Source organism: Pseudophryne corroboree, chromosome 9, assembly GCF_028390025.1.
Source record: "Pseudophryne corroboree isolate aPseCor3 chromosome 9, aPseCor3.hap2, whole genome shotgun sequence".
NCBI classification, from domain to species: Eukaryota; Metazoa; Chordata; class Amphibia; order Anura; family Myobatrachidae; genus Pseudophryne; species Pseudophryne corroboree.
In genome coordinates, this window is record NC_086452.1 from 182747641 (window position 1) to 182764039 (window position 16399).

The window sequence follows — 16399 nt, forward strand, 5'->3', positions numbered from 1 at the left end:
TACTACGACCAGCTATAGCAACTGCCTGGATGTGCAGTGCTGGAGTAGTTTGGTCAGAATCCCTGATTGAAAATATTGATACCCTAGATAGGGACAATGTTTTACTGTCGTTAGAACAAATAAAGGATGCATTTATCTATATGCGCGATGCACAGAGGGATATTTGCACACTGGCATCTCGGGTGAGTGCTATGTCCATTTCAGCCAGAAGAGCCTTATGGACACGACAGTGGACAGGCGATGCGGATTCAAAACGTCACATGGAGGTTTTGCCGTATAAAGGGGAGGAGTTATTTGGAGTTGGTCTATCAGACTTGGTGGCCACGGCTACTGCCGGGAAATCCACTTTTTTACCTCAAGTCACTCCCCAACAGAGAAAGGCACCGACCTTTCAACCGCAGCCTTTTCGCTCCTACAAAAATAAGAGAGCAAAGGGCTTGTCGTACCTGCCACGAGGCAGAGGAAGAGGGAAGAGACACCAACAGGCAGCTCCTTCCCAGGAACAGAAGCCCTCCCCGGCTCCTGCAAAAACCTCAGCATGACGCTGGGGCCTCTCAAGCGGACTCGGGGACAGTGGGGGGCCGTCTCAAAAATTACAGCGCGCAGTGGGCTCACTCGCAGGTAGACCCCTGGATCCTGCAGATAATATCTCAGGGGTACAGGTTGGAATTAGAGACGGATCCTCCTCATCGTTTCCTGAAGTCTGCCTTACCAACCGTCTCTTCCGAAAGGGAGAGGGTGTTGGAAGCCATTCACAAGCTGTACGCTCAGCAGGTGATACTCAAAGTACCCCTATTACAACAAGGAAAGGGGTATTATTCCACTCTATTTGTGGTACCGAAGCCGGATGGCTCGGTAAGGCCTATTCTAAATCTGAAGTCCTTGAACCTCTACATAAAAAAGTTCAAGTTCAAGATGGAGTCACTCAGAGCAGTGATAGCGAACCTGGAAGAAGGGGACTTTATGGTATCCTTGGACATCAAGGATGCGTATCTACACGTTCCGATTTACCCCGCACACCAGGGGTACCTCAGGTTCATTGTTCAAAACTGTCACTATCAGTTTCAGACGCTGCCGTTCGGATTGTCCACGGCGCCTCGGGTCTTTACCAAGGTAATGGCCGAGATGATGATTCTTCTTCGAAGAAAAGGCGTATTAGTTATCCCATACTTGGACGATCTCCTAATAAGGGCAAGGTCCAGAGAACAGCTGGAGACAGCTTTAGCACTATCTCAAGAGGTGCTAAGACAACACGGGTGGATTCTGAATATTCCAAAATCCCATTTAATCCCGACAACTCGTCTGCTGTTCCTAGGAATGATTCTGGACACGGTTCAGAAAAAGGTTTTCCTTCCAGAGGAAAAAGCCAAGGAGTTATCCGATCTGGTCAGGAACCTCCTAAAACCAGGAAAAGTGTCAGTACATCAATGCACAAGAGTCCTGGGAAAAATGGTGGCTTCTTACGAAGCAATTCCATTCGGCAGATTCCATGCAAGAATATTCCAAAGGGATCTGTTGGACAAATGGTCAGGGTCGCATCTGCAGATGCACCTGCGAATAACCCTGTCACCAAAGACAAGGGTGTCACTTCTGTGGTGGTTGCAGAAGGCTCACCTATTAGAAGGCCGCAGATTCGGCATTCAGGATTGGATCCTGGTGACCACGGACGCCAGCCTGAGAGGCTGGGGAGCAGTCACACAAGGAAGAAACTTCCAGGGAGTATGGACGAGTCTGGAAAAGTCTCTTCACATAAACATTCTGGAACTAAGAGCAATCTACAATGCTCTAAGCCAGGCGGAACTTCTCCTGCAAGGAAAGCCGGTGTTGATTCAGTCGGACAACATCACGGCGGTCGCCCATGTAAACAGGCAGGGCGGCACAAGAAGCAGGAGTGCAATGGCAGAAGCTGCCAAGATTCTTCGCTGGGCGGAGAATCACGTGATAGCACTGTCAGCAGTGTTCATCCCGGGCGTGGACAACTGGGAAGCAGATTTCCTCAGCAGACACGATCTTCATCCGGGAGAGTGGGGTCTACATCCAGAAGTCTTCAACATGTTAATAGACCGTTGGGAAAGACCAATTGTAGACATGATGGCGTCTCGCCTCAACAAGAAACTGGACAAATATTGCGCCAGGTCAAGAGATCCACAGGCAATAGCTGTGGACGCACTGGTAACTCCTTGGGTGTACCAGTCAGTGTATGTGTTTCCTCCTCTGCCGCTCATACCAAAGGTATTGAAGATCATACGGCAAAGAAGAGTAAGAACAATACTAGTGGTTCCGGATTGGCCGAGAAGGACTTGGTATCCGGAACTTCAAGAGATGCTCACGGACGAACCGTGGCCTCTACCTCTGAGAAGGGACCTGCTACAGCAGGGTCCCTGTCTTTTTCAAGACTTACCGCGGCTGCGTTTGACGGCATGGCGGTTGAACGCCAGATCCTAAAAGGGAAAGGCATTCCAGAAGAAGTCATTCCTACCTTGATTAAGGCACGGAAGGAAGTCACCGTGAAACATTATCACCGCATTTGGCGAAAATATGTAGCGTGGTGCGAGGATCGGAGGGTTCCGACGGAGGAATTCCAACTGGGTCGTTTCCTACATTTCCTGCAATCAGGATTATCTATGGGTCTCAAATTGGGATCCATTAAGGTTCAAATTTCGGCCCTGTCAATATTCTTCCAAAAAGAATTGGCCTCTGTCCCTGAGGTCCAGACTTTTGTCAAGGGAGTACTGCATATACAGCCTCCTGTGGTGCCTCCGGTGGCACCGTGGGATCTAAATGTAGTTTTAGATTTCCTCAAATCCCATTGGTTTGAACCATTGAAAAAGGTGGATTTGAAATATCTCACATTGAAAGTGACTATGTTACTAGCCCTGGCCTCTGCCAGGAGAGTATCTGAATTGGCGGCTTTATCTTATAAAAGTCCTTATCTAATCTTCCATTCGGATAGGGCAGAACTGCGGACTCGTCCGCATTTTCTCCCTAAAGTGGTATCAGCATTTCATCTGAACCAACCTATTGTGGTGCCTGCGGCCACTAGCGACTTGGAGGACTCCAAGTTGTTGGACGTTGTCAGAGCCTTAAAAATATACATTGCAAGGACGGCTGGAGTCAGAAAATCTGACTCGCTGTTTATATTGTATGCACCCAACAAGTTGGGCGCACCTGCTTCTAAGCAGTCGATTGCTCGTTGGATTTGTAACACAATTCAACTTGCACATTCTGTGGCAGGCCTGCCACAGCCTAAAACTGTAAAAGCCCACTCCACAAGGAAGGTGGGCTCATCTTGGGCGGCTGCCCGAGGGGTCTCGGCATTACAACTCTGCCGAGCAGCTACGTGGTCGGGGGAGAACACGTTTGTAAAATTTTACAAATTTGATACCCTGGCAAAGGAGGACCTGGAGTTCTCTCATTCGGTGCTGCAGAGTCATCCGCACTCTCCCGCCCGTTTGGGAGCTTTGGTATAATCCCCATGGTCCTTTCAGGAACCCCAGCATCCACTTAGGACGATAGAGAAAATAAGAATTTACTTACCGATAATTCTATTTCTCGGAGTCCGTAGTGGATGCTGGGCGCCCATCCCAAGTGCGGATTATCTGCAATACTTGTACATAGTTATTGTTAACTAATTCGGGTTATTGTTAAGGAGCCATCTTTAAGAGGCCCTTTCTGTTGTCATACTGTTAACTGGGTTTAGATCACAAGTTGTACGGTGTGATTGGTGTGGCTGGTATGAGTCTTACCCGGGATTCAAAATGCCTCCCTTATTGTGTATGCTCGTCCGGGCACAGTACCTAACTGGAGTCTGGAGGAGGGTCATAGGGGGAGGAGCCAGTGCACACCACCTGACCTAGTAAAGCTTTACTTTTTTGTGCCCTGTCTCCTGCGGAGCCGCTATTCCCCATGGTCCTTTCAGGAACCCCAGCATCCACTACGGACTCCGAGAAATAGAATTATCGGTAAGTAAATTCTTATTTTCTCTGACGTCCTAGTGGATGCTGGGAACTCCGTAAGGACCATGGGGAATAGACGGGCTCCGCAGGAGACTGGGCACTCTATAAGAAAGATTTGGTACTATCTGGTGTGCACTGGCTCCTCCCTCTATGCCCCTCCTCCAGACCTCAGTTAGATTTCTGTGCCCGGCTGAACTGGATGCACACTAGGGGCTCTCCTGAGCTCCTAGAAAGAAAGTTTAATTTAGGTTTTTTATTTTACAGTGAGACCTGCTGGCAACAGGCTCACTGCAACGAGGGACTAAGGGGAGAAGAAGCGAATCTACCTGCTTGCAGCTAGCTTGGGCTTCTTAGGCTACTGGACACCATTAGCTCCAGAGGGATCGACCGCAGGACCCGTCCTTGGTGTTCGTTCCCGGAGCCGCGCCGCCGTCCCCCTTACAGAGCCAGAAGCATGAAGATGGTCCGGCAAATCGGCGGCAGAAGACTTCAGTCTTCACCAAGGTAGCGCACAGCACTGCAGCTGTGCGCCATTGCTCCTCATACACACTTCACACTCCGGTCACTGAGGGTGCTGGGGGGGGGGGGGGGCGCCCTGAGCAGCAATAAAAACACCTTGGCTGGCAAAATAACCACAATATATAGCCCCAGAGGCTATATATGTGGTAATTACCCCTGCCAGAATACAAAAAATAGCGGGAGAAAAGTCAGACGAAAAAGGGGCGGAGCCATCTCCCTCAGCACACTGGCGCCATTTTTCCCTCACAGTTCCGCTGGAAGGAAGCTCCCTGACTCTCCCCTGCAGTCTACACTACAGAAAGGGTAAAAAAGAGAGGGGGGCACTAAATTTAGGCGCAGTTTAATACTATAAGCAGCTATAAAGGGTCATAATTCAGTTAGTCCCTGCATTATTATAGCGCTCTGGTGTGTGCTGGCATACTCTCTCTTTGTCTCCCCAAAGGGCTTTTGTGGGGTCCTGTCTCCTTTAAGAGCATTCCCTGTGTGTGTGCGGTGTGTCGGTACGGCTGTGTCGACATGTTTGATGAGGAGACTTATGTGGAGGCGGAGCAGATGCCTGTAAATGTGATGTCACCCCCTGCGGGGCAGACACCTGAGGGTATCTATTTATGGAAGGAATTACGTGCAAGTGTCGACGACATGCCAAATGCGGGACAGCCGGCTTCTCAGCTCGTGCCTGCCCAGACGACTCAAAGGCCATCAGGGGCTCTAAAGCGCCCGCTACCTCAGATGGCAGACACAGATGTCGACACGGATACTGATACCAGTGTCGACGACGATGAGTCAAATTTAATGTCCACTAGGGCCATTCGTTGCATGATTGAGGCAATGAAAGAGGTATTACACCTTTCTGATATAAACCCAGGTACCTCAAAAAAGGGTATTATGTTTGGGGAGAAAAAACTACCTATAGTTTCTCTGACGTCCTAAGTGGATGCTGGGGACTCCGTCAGGACCATGGGGATTAGCGGCTCCGCAGGAGACAGGGCACAAAAGTAAAAGCTTTAGGATCAGGTGGTGTGCACTGGCTCCTCCCCCTATGACCCTCCTCCAAGCCTCAGTTAGATTTTTGTGCCCGGCCGAGAAGGGTGCAATCTAGGTGGCTCTCCTAAAGAGCTGCTTAGAGTAAAAGTTTTGTTAGGTTTTTAATTTTCAGTGAGTCCTGCTGGCAACAGGCTCACTGCATCGAGGGACTTAGGGGAGAGAAGTGAACTCACCTGCGTGCAGGATGGATTGGCTTCTTAGGCTACTGGACACCATTAGCTCCAGAGGGAGTCGGAACACAGGTCTCACCCTGGGGTTCGTCCCGGAGCCGCGCCGCCGACCCCCTTGCAGATGCCGAAAAGTGAAGAGGTCCAGAAACCGGCGGCAGAAGACTTTTCAGTCTTCATAAGGTAGCGCACAGCACTGCAGCTGTGCGCCATTGTTGTCAGCACACTTCATAGCAGCGGTCACTGAGGATGCAGGGCGCTGGGGGGGGCGCCCTGGGCAGCAATGATAGTACCTTATTCTGGCTAAAAATGCATCACATATAGCCCCTGGGGGCTATATGGATGTATTTAACCCCTGCCAGGTCTCAGAAAAACGGGAGAAGAAGCCCGCCGAAAAGGGGGCGGGGCCTATTCTCCTCAGCACACAGCGCCATTTTCCCTCACAGAAATGCTGGTGGGAAGGCTCCCAGGCTCTCCCCTGCACTGCACTACAGAAACAGGGTTAAAACAGAGAGGGGGGGCACTTATTTGGCGATATGACTATATATATTAAAATGCTATAAGGGAAAAACACTTATATATAAAGGTTGTCCCTGTATAATTATAGCGTTTTTGGTGTGTGCTGGCAAACTCTCCCTCTGTCTCCCCAAAGGGCTAGTGGGGTCCTGTCCTCTATCAGAGCATTCCCTGTGTGTGTGCTGTGTGTCGGTACGTGTGTGTCGACATGTATGAGGACGATGTTGGTGAGGAGGCGGAGCAATTGCCTGTAATGGTGATGTCACTCTCTAGGGAGTCGACACCGGAATGGATGGCTTATTCAAGGAATTACGTGATAATGTCAACAGAGACGGCCGGCAAAAAAAAATAGTACTTGTCCAGGCGTCTCAAACACCGTCAGGGGCTTTAAAACGCCCATTTACCTCAGTCGGTCGACACAGACACAGACACGGACACTGATTTCAGTGTCGACGGTGAAGAAACAAACGTATTTTCCTTTAGGGCCACACGTTACTTGTTAAGGGCAATGAAGGAGGTGTTACATATTTCTGATACTACAAGTACCACAAAAAAGGGTATTATGTGGGGTGTGAAAAAACTACCTGTAGTTTTTCCTGAATCAGATAAATTAAATGAAGTGTGTGATGATGCGTGGGTTTCCCCCGATAGAAAATTATTGGCGGTATACCCTTTCCCGCCAGAAGTTAGGGCGCGTTGGGAAACACCCCTTAGGGTGGATAAGGCGCTCACACGCTTATCAAAACAAGTGGCGGTACCGTCTCCGGATAGGGCCGTCCTCAAGGAGCCAACTGATAGGAGGCTGGAAAATATCCTAAGAAGTATATACACACATACTGGTGTTATACTGCGACCAGCGATCGCCTCAGCCTGGATGTGCAGAGCTGGGGTGGCTTGGTCGGATTCCCTGACTAAAAATATTGATACCCTTGACAGGGACAGTATTTTATTGACTATAGAGCATTTAAAGGATGCATTTCTATATATACGAGATGCACAGAGGGATATTTGCACTCTGGCATCAAGAGTAAGTGCGATGTCCATATCTGCCAGAAGATGTTTATGGACACGACAGTGGTCAGGTGATGCAGATTCCAAACGGCACAAAGAAGTATTGCCGTATAAAGGGGAGGAGTTATTTGGGGTCGGTCCATCGGACCTGGTGGCCACGGCAACTGCTGGAAAATCCACCGTTTTTACCCTAAGTCACATCTCTGCAGAAAAAGACACCGTCTTTTCAGCCTCAGTCCTTTCGTCCCCATAAGAGTCATATCTGCCCAGGGATAGAGGAAAGGGAAGAAGACTGCAGCAGGCAGCGCATTCCCAGGAACAGAAGCCTCCACCGCTTCTGCCAAGTTTCTCAGCATGACGCTGGGGCCGTACAGGACCCCTGGATCCTACAAGTAGGATCCCAGGGGTACAGATTGGAAAGTCGAGACGTTTCCCCCTCGCAGGTTCCTGAAGTCTGCTTTACCAACGTCTCCCTCCTACAGGGAGGCAGTATTGGAAACAATTCACAAGCTGTATTCCCAGCAGGTGATAATCAAAGTACCCCTCCTACAACAAGGAAAGGGGTATTATTCCACACTATGTTGTGGTACTGAAGCCAGAAGGCTCGGTGAGACCTATTCTAAATCTGAAATATTTGAACACTTACAAAGGTTCAAATCAAGATGGAGTCACTCAGAGCAGTGATAGCGAACCAGGAAGAAGGGGACTATAGGGTGTCCCGGGACATCAGGGATACTTACCTCCATGTCCCAATTTGCCCTTCTCACCAAGGGTACCTCAGGTTCGTGGTACAGAACTGTCACTATCAGTTTCAGACGCTGCCGTTTGGATTGTCCACGGCACCCCGGGTCTTTACCAAGGTAATGGCCGAAATGATGATTCTTCTTCAAAGAAAATGGACGACCTCCTGATAAGAGCAAGGTCCAGAGAACAGTTGGAGGTCGGAGTAGCACTATCTCAAGTAGTTCTACGACAGCACGGGTGGATTCTAAATATTCCAAAACCGCAGTTGTTTCCGACGACACATCGGCTGTTCCTAGGGATGATTCTGGACACAGTCCAGAAAAGGGTGTTTCTCCCGGAGAAGAAAGCCAGGGAGTTATCCGAGCTAGTCAGGAACCTCCTAAAACCAGGAAAAGTGTCAGTGCATCATTGCACAAGGGTCCTGGGAAAAATGGTGGCTTCTTACGAAGCGATTCCATTCGGCAGTTTTCACGCAAGAACTTTTCAGTGGGATCTGCTGGAAAAATGGTCCGGATCGCATCTTCAGATGCATCAGCGGATAACCCTGTCTCCAAGGACAAGGGTGTTTCTTCTGCGGTGGCTGCAAAGTACTCATCTACTAATGGGCCGCAGATTCGGCATTCAGGAAGGGTCCTGGTGACCAGGGATGCCAGCCTGAGAGGCTGGGGAGCAGTCACACAGGGAAAAAATTTCCAGGGAGTGTGATCAAGTCTGGAGAATTCTCTCCACATAAATATACTGGAGCTAAGGGCAAGTTACAATGCTCTAAGCTTAGCAAGACCTCTGCTTCAAGGTCAGCCGGTATTGATCCAGTGGGACAACATCACGGCAGTCGCCCACGTAAACAGACAGGGCGGCACAAGAAGCAGAAGGGCAATAGCAGAAACTGCAAGGATTCTTCGCTGGGCGGAAAATCAGGTGATAGCACTGTCAGCAGTGTTCATTCCGACGCCCGGGAGAGTGGGGATTTCATCGGGAAGTCTTCCACATGATTGTGAACCATTGGGAAAGACCAAAGGTGGACATGATGGCGTCCCGCCTGAACAAAAAACTGGACAGGTATTGCGCCAGGTCAAGAGACCCTCAGGCAATAGCTGTGGACGCTCTGGTAACACCGTGTGTGTGTACCAGTCAGTGTATGTGTTCCCTCCTCTGCTTCTCATACCCAAGGTACTGAGAATTATAAGACGTAGAGGAGTAAGAACTATACTCGTGGCTCCGGATTGGCCAAGAAGGACTTGGTACCTGGAACTTCAAGAGATGCTCACAGAGGACTCATGGCCTCTGCCGCTAAGAAGGGACTTGCTTCAGCAAGTACCATGTCTGTTCCAAGACTTACCGCGGCTGCGTTTGACGGCATGGCGGTTGAACGCCGGATCCTAAGGGAAAAAGGCATTCCGGAAGAGGTCATTCCTACCCTGGTCAAAGCCAGGAAGGAGGTGACCGCACAACATTATCACCACATGTGGCGAAAATATGTTGCGTGGTGTGAGGCCAGGAAGGCCCCACGAAGAAATTTCAACTCGGTCGATTCCTGCATTTCCTGCAAACAGGAGTGTCTATGGGCCTCAAATTGGGGTCCATTAAGGTTCAAATTTCGGCCCTGTCGATTTTCTTCCAGAAAGAATTGGCTTCAGTTCCTGAAGTCCAGAAGTTTGTCAAGGGAGTACTGCATATACAACCCCCTTTTGTGCCTCCAGTGGCACTGTGGGATCTCAACGTAGTTCTGGGATTCCTCAAATCACATTGGTTTAAACCGCTCAAATCTGTGGATTTGAAATATCTCACATGGAAAGTGACCATGCTGTTGGCCCTGGCCTCGGCCAGGCGAGTGTCAGAATTGGCGACTTTGTCTCACAAAAGCCCATATCTGATTGTCCATTCGGACAGGGCAGAGCTGCGGACTCGTCCCCAGTTTCTCCCTAAGGTGGTGTCAGTGTTTCACCTGAACCAGCTTATTGTGGTACCTGCGGCTACTAGGGACTTGGAGGACTCCAAGTTGCTAGATGTTGTCAGGGCCCTGAAAATATAGGTTTCCAGGACGGCTGGAGTCAGGAAAACGGACTTGCTGTTATCCTGTATGCACCCAATAAACTGGGTGCTCTTGATTCTAAGCAGACGATTGCTAGTTGGATGTATAGTACAATTCAGCTTGCACATGCTGTGGCAGGCCTGCCACAGCCAAAATATGTAAATGCCCATTCCACAAGGAAGGTGGGCTCATCTTGGGCGGCTGCCCGAGGGGTCTCGGCTTTACAACTTTGCCGAGCAGCTACTTGGTCAGGGGCACACCCTGACTGAGGAGGACCGGGAGTTCTCTCATTCGGTGCTGCAGAGTCATCCGCACTCTCCCGCCCGTTTGGGAGCTTTGGTATAATCCCCATGGTCCTGACGGAGTCCCCAGCATCCACTTAGGACGTCAGAGAAAATAAGAATTTACTTACCGATAATTCTATTTCTCGTAGTCCGTAGTGGATGCTGGGCGCCCATCCCAAGTGCGGATTGTCTGCAATACTTGTACATAGTTATTGTTACAAAAATCGGGTTATTATTGTTGTGAGCCATCTTTTCAGAGGCTCCGCTGTTATCATGCTGTTAACTGGGTTCAGATCACAGGTTGTACAGTGTGATTGGTGTGGCTGGTGTGAGTCTTACCCGGGATTCAAAATCCTTCCTTATTGTGTACGCTCGTCCGGGCACAGTATCCTAACTGAGGCTTGGAGGAGGTTCATAGGGGGAGGAGCCAGTGCACACCACCTGATCCTAAAGCTTTTACTTTTGTGCCCTGTCTCCTGCGGAGCCGCTAATCCCCATGGTCCTGACGGAGTCCCCAGCATCCACTACGGACTACGAGAAATAGAATTATCGGTAAGTAAATTCTTATTTTTTCCCCCATCTGAAGAATTAAATGAAGTGTGTGAAGAAGCGTGGGCTTTCCCCGATAAAAAATTGGTGATTTCAAAAAAATTACTAATGGCATTCCCTTTCTCGCCAGAGGATAGGTCACGTTGGGAAACTCCCCCTAGGGTGGATAAAGCGCTCACACGTTTGTCTAAAAAGGTGGCACTACCGTCTCCTGATACGGCCGCCCTAAAGGAACCTGCTGATAGAAAGCAGGAGGCTATCCTAAAGTCTATATATACACACACTGGTGTTATACTGAGACCAGCTATTGCTTCAGCGTGGATGTGCAGTGCTGCTGCTGCTTGGTCAGATTCCCTGTCGGAAAATATTGACACCCTAGACAGGGACACTATATTGCTAACCGTAGAGCATATAAAAGACTCAGTCTTGTACATGAGAGATGCACAGAGGGAGATCTGCCGGCTGGCATCTAGAATAAGTGCATTGTCCATTTCTGCTAGGAGAGGCTTATGGACTCGGCAGTGGATAGGAGATGCAGATTCTAAAAGGCACATGGAAGTTTTGCCTTATAAGGGTGAGGAGTTATTCGGGGATGGTCTTTCAGACCTTGTTTCCACAGCTACAGCTGGGAAGTCAGCATTTTTGCCCCATGTCCCCTCACAGCCTAAGAAAGCGCCGTATTACCAGGTACAGTCCTTTCGACCCCAGAAAAACAGGCGGGGAAAAGGCGGGTCCTTTCTGTCTAGAGGCAGAGGAAAGGGGAAAAAGCTGCAACGCACAGCAGGTTCCCAGGACCAAAAGTCCTCCCCCGCTTCTTCCAAATCCGCCGCATGACGGTGGGGCTCCACAGGCGGAGCCAGGTACGGTGGGGGGCCGCCTAAAAAATTTCAGCGATCAGCGGGTTCGCTCACGGGTGGATCCCTGGATCCTTCAAATAGTATCTCAGGGGTACAAGCTGGAATTCGAGGCGCTTCCACCCCGCCGTTTCCTCAAATCGGCCTTACCGACAACTCCCTCGGGCAGGGAGGCTGTGCTAGAGGCCATTCACAAGCTGTATTCCCAGCAGGTGATAGTCAAGGTACCCCTACTTCAACAAGGACGGGGTTACTATTCCTCACTGTTTGTGGTACCGAAACCGGACGGTTCGGTGAGACCCATTTTAAATTTGAAATCCTTGAACACATATATAAAAAAATTCAAGTTCAAGATGGAATCGCTCAGGGCGGTTATAGCAAGCCTGGACGAGGGGGATTACATGGTATCCCTGGACATCAAGGATGCTTACCTGCATGTCTCCATTTACCTTCCTCACCAGGAGTACCTCAGATTTGTGGTACAGGATTGCCATTACCAATTCCAGACACTACCGTTTGGACTGTCCACGGCACCGAGGGTGTTTACCAAGGTAATGGCAGAAATGATGATACTCCTTCGAAAAAAGGGAGTTTTAATTATCCCGTACTTGGACGATCTCCTTATAAAGGCGAGGTCCAGGGAGCAGTTACTGGTCGGAGTAGCACTATCTCGGGATGTGCTACAACAGCATGGCTGGATTCTAAACATTCCGAAGTCACAACTGGTTCCTTCCACTCGCTTACTGTTCCTGGGGATGATTTGGACACAGAACAGAAAAAAGTGTTTCTCCCGCAGGAGAAAGCCAAGGAGCTGTCATCTCTAGTCAGAGACCTCCTAAAACCAAAACGGGTATCGGTGCATCACTGCACACGAGTCCTGGGAAAAATGGTGGCTTCATACGAAGCAATTCCATTCGGCAGGTTCCATGCAAGGACCTTCCAGTGGGACCTCTTGGACAAGTGGTCGGGATCGCATCTTCAGATGCATCAACTGATAACCCTGTCTCCAAGGACCAGGGTGTCTCTACTGTGGTGGCTGCAGAGTGCTCATCTTCTAGAGGGCCGCAGATTCGGCATACAGGACTGGGTCCTGGTGACCACGGATGCCAGCCTTCGAGGCTGGGGAGCAGTCACACAGGGAAGAAACTTCCAAGGACTATGGTCAAGTCAGGAGACTTCCCTGCACATAAATATTCTGGAACTAAGGGCCATTTACAATGCCCTAAGTCAGGCAAAACCCCTGCTTCAAAACCAGCCGGTACTGATTCAGTCAGACAACATCACGGCAGTCGCCCATGTAAACCGACAGGGCGGCACAAGAAGCAGGATGGCGATGGCAGAAGCCACAAGGATTCTCCGATGGGCGGAAAATCACATAATAGCACTGTCGGCAGTGTTCATTCCGGGAGTGGACAACTGGGAAGCAGACTTCCTCAGCAGACACGACCTACACCCGGGAGAGTGGGGACTTCATCCAGAAGTCTTCCTACTGTTGGTAAACCGTTGGGAAAGGCCACAGGTGGACATGATGGCGTCCCGCCTCAACAAAAAGCTAAAGAGATATTGCGCCAGGTCAAGGGACCCTCAGGCGATAGCGGTGGACGCGCTAGTGACACCGTGGGTGTACCAGTCGGTTTATGTGTTCCCTCCTCTGCCTCTCATACCAAAGGTATTGAGAATAATAAGAAGGCGGGGAGTAAGAACGATACTCGTGGTTCCGGATTGGCCAAGAAGAGCTTGGTACCCAGAACTTCAAGAAATGATATCAGAGGACCCATGGCCTCTACCGCTCAGACAGGATCTGCTACAGCAGGGGCCCTGTCTGTTCCAAGACTTACCGCGGCTGCGTTTGACGGCATGGCAGTTGAATTCCAGATCCTAAAGGAAAAGGGCATTCCGGAGGAAGTCATTCCTACGCTCATAAAAGCCAGGAAAGAAGTAACCGCAAACCATTATCACCGTATTTGGCGGAAATATGTTGCGTGGTGTGAGGCCAGGAAGGCCCCAACAGAGGAATTTCAGCTGGGTCGTTTTCTGCACTTCCTACAGTTGGGAGTGACTATGGGCCTAAAATTGGGTTCCATTAAGGTCCAGATTTCGGCTCTGTCGATTTTCTTCCAGAAAGAACTGGCTTCTCTGCCTGAAGTTCAGACTTTTGTAAAGGGAGTGCTTCATATTCAGCCCCCTTTCGTGCCTCCTGTGGCACCTTGGGATCTCAATGTGGTGTTGAGTTTCCTAAAATCACATTGGTTTGAACCACTTAAAACTGTGGATCTGAAATATCTCACGTGGAAAGTGGTCATGTTATTGGCCTTGGCTTCGGCCAGGCGTGTGTCAGAATTGGCGGCTTTGTCATGTAAAAGCCCTTATCTGATTTTCCATATGGATAGGGCAGGATTGAGGACTCGTCCCCAGTTTCTCCCTAAGGTGGTATCAGCTTTTCACTTGAACCAACCTATCGTTGTGCCTGCGGCTACTAGGGACTTGGAGGATTCCAAGTTACTGGACGTAGTCAGGGCCTTGAAAATTTATGTTTCCAGGACGGCTGGAGTCAGGAAGACTGACTCGCTATTTATCCTGTATGCACCCAACAAAATAGGTGCTCCTGCTTCTAAGCAGACTATTGCTCGCTGGATTTGTAGCACAATTCAGCTGGCGCATTCTGCGGCTGGATTACCGCATCCAAAATCAGTAAAAGCCCATTCCACGAGGAAGGTGGGCTCATCTTGGGCGGCTGCCCGAGGGGTCTCGGCTTTACAACTTTGCCGAGCTGCAACTTGGTCAGGGGCAAACACGTTTGCTAAATTCTACAAATTTGATACCCTGGCTGAGGAGGACCTTGAGTTTGCTCATTCGGTGCTGCAGAGTCATCCGCACTCTCCCGCCCGTTTGGGAGCTTTGGTATAATCCCCATGGTCCTTACGGAGTTCCCAGCATCCACTAGGACGTCAGAGAAAATAAGATTTTACTCACCGGTAAATCTATTTCTCGTAGTCCGTAGTGGATGCTGGGCGCCCATCCCAAGTGCGGATTGTCTGCAATACTTGTATATAGTTATTGACTAACTAAAGGGTTATTGTTGAGCCATCTGTTGAGAGGCTCAGTTGTATTTCATACTGTTAACTGGGTATCATATCACGAGTTATACGGTGTGATTGGTGTGGCTGGTATGAGTCTTACCCGGGATTCAACATCCTTCCTTATTGTGTCAGCTCTTCCGGGCACAGTATCCTAACTGAGGTCTGGAGGAGGGGCATAGAGGGAGGAGCCAGTGCACACCAGATAGTACCAAATCTTTCTTATAGAGTGCCCAGTCTCCTGCGGAGCCCGTCTATTCCCCATGGTCCTTACGGAGTTCCCAGCATCCACTACGGACTACGAGAAATAGATTTACCGGTGAGTAAAATCTTATTTTCTGTACCTCTTTTGAGTTAGCTAAAATGAATGTGTCTTCAATACTGTTATATCCTGTGACATTGTGATCGCATTCTTCCTGGCACGTTGTACTTGAGCTAGTACTACTAGTAGAGGACCTCCAGGAGAAGTCCCCTTTCCTTTGGCACCGTGTTGAATGAATGGTTCTTGGGGATATTCCTGAAACTTGTAGCTCTCATTAAACTGATAAGACCCATTGTCCTATTAATATGACATACATCTGTGCACAACAAAATACTAGTCATACATATTTGTATTCATATAAACCTAATGTCCTATACATAGGACGCTTAATAATTTTGCAAGGGGCCTGATTTGTAATAATATTGGCCTATTCATGTTTAGAATGTGTGAGAAAGTTTAGCCATAAAAATATTGAAAATATACATTTTGTATTATGGGTTTTAATAGATTAAAAGCATATGCCAGTGATATTAGTGCATACAGCAATGCACCTTCACTCGCTGTATTTGGTTCAGAGTCAACAATTGTGATGAGAAGAGAGAAACACTAAAACTTACTAGACAAGTTGAACCAATGTTAAAATATTCCTTGTTACATTTTTGCATGCAGGTCCGAAGTGCAATGCAGCATACGACCCGCGGGAGTGCGTATCGTACACCATATCGAGCGTACACACTATACAATATTGCTAGAAACCGGACAATATTAGCCGGGACTTATGCAGTATTGCATAGTGTGTACACACCTCAAGTTCTGGTGAGGACAGATGTGAATGTGAAAACATTTTGTGTGCAGCACTGCATGATATGATGGCACTATATCAACAAATATACTAATTGTAATTATGTGAAAGGTGTGCATACCTGTTGATATGAAGGATCTTCCTTCAATAGTTTTTCTTATAATCAAGGCAGCAGGATGGCGCTTTGATTAGTTATCGCCTCACAGCACTAAGGTCCAAGGTTTGATTCCCACTAAGACTCTATCTGTGAGGAGTTTGTATTATCTCCCTGCGCTTATACAGGTTTTCTCTGTGAGCTCTGGTTTTCTCCCACATTCAAAAACATACTGGTAGGTTAAGTGGCTACTGCAAAAAAATTCTATATGCGTATATCAGTGATGTGCGGTGAGGTGAAGCAGAGCTTTTCCTGTCATACTAACGTTTGTGCCAGAGTTTTGGCTGTATAAAGTATATGAAAAATACAAAGAATTTGTTTGAAATATCTTCTTTGTATTATTCGAATCATTTGTATAGCCAAAACTCTGGATTAAAAAGTCTATGGCAGGTGAGGCATCCTATCTTTTCCACACATCTCTGATCAAA

At 48.8% G+C, this 16399-nt stretch overlaps 1 protein-coding gene across 3 annotated transcripts in view; it reads left to right on the forward strand.

Moving 5' to 3' along the window:
- VAMP4 (vesicle associated membrane protein 4) overlaps positions 1–16399 on the forward strand; it is a 132558-nt gene that overhangs the window by 113427 nt on the left and 2732 nt on the right. The window lies entirely within an intron of this gene.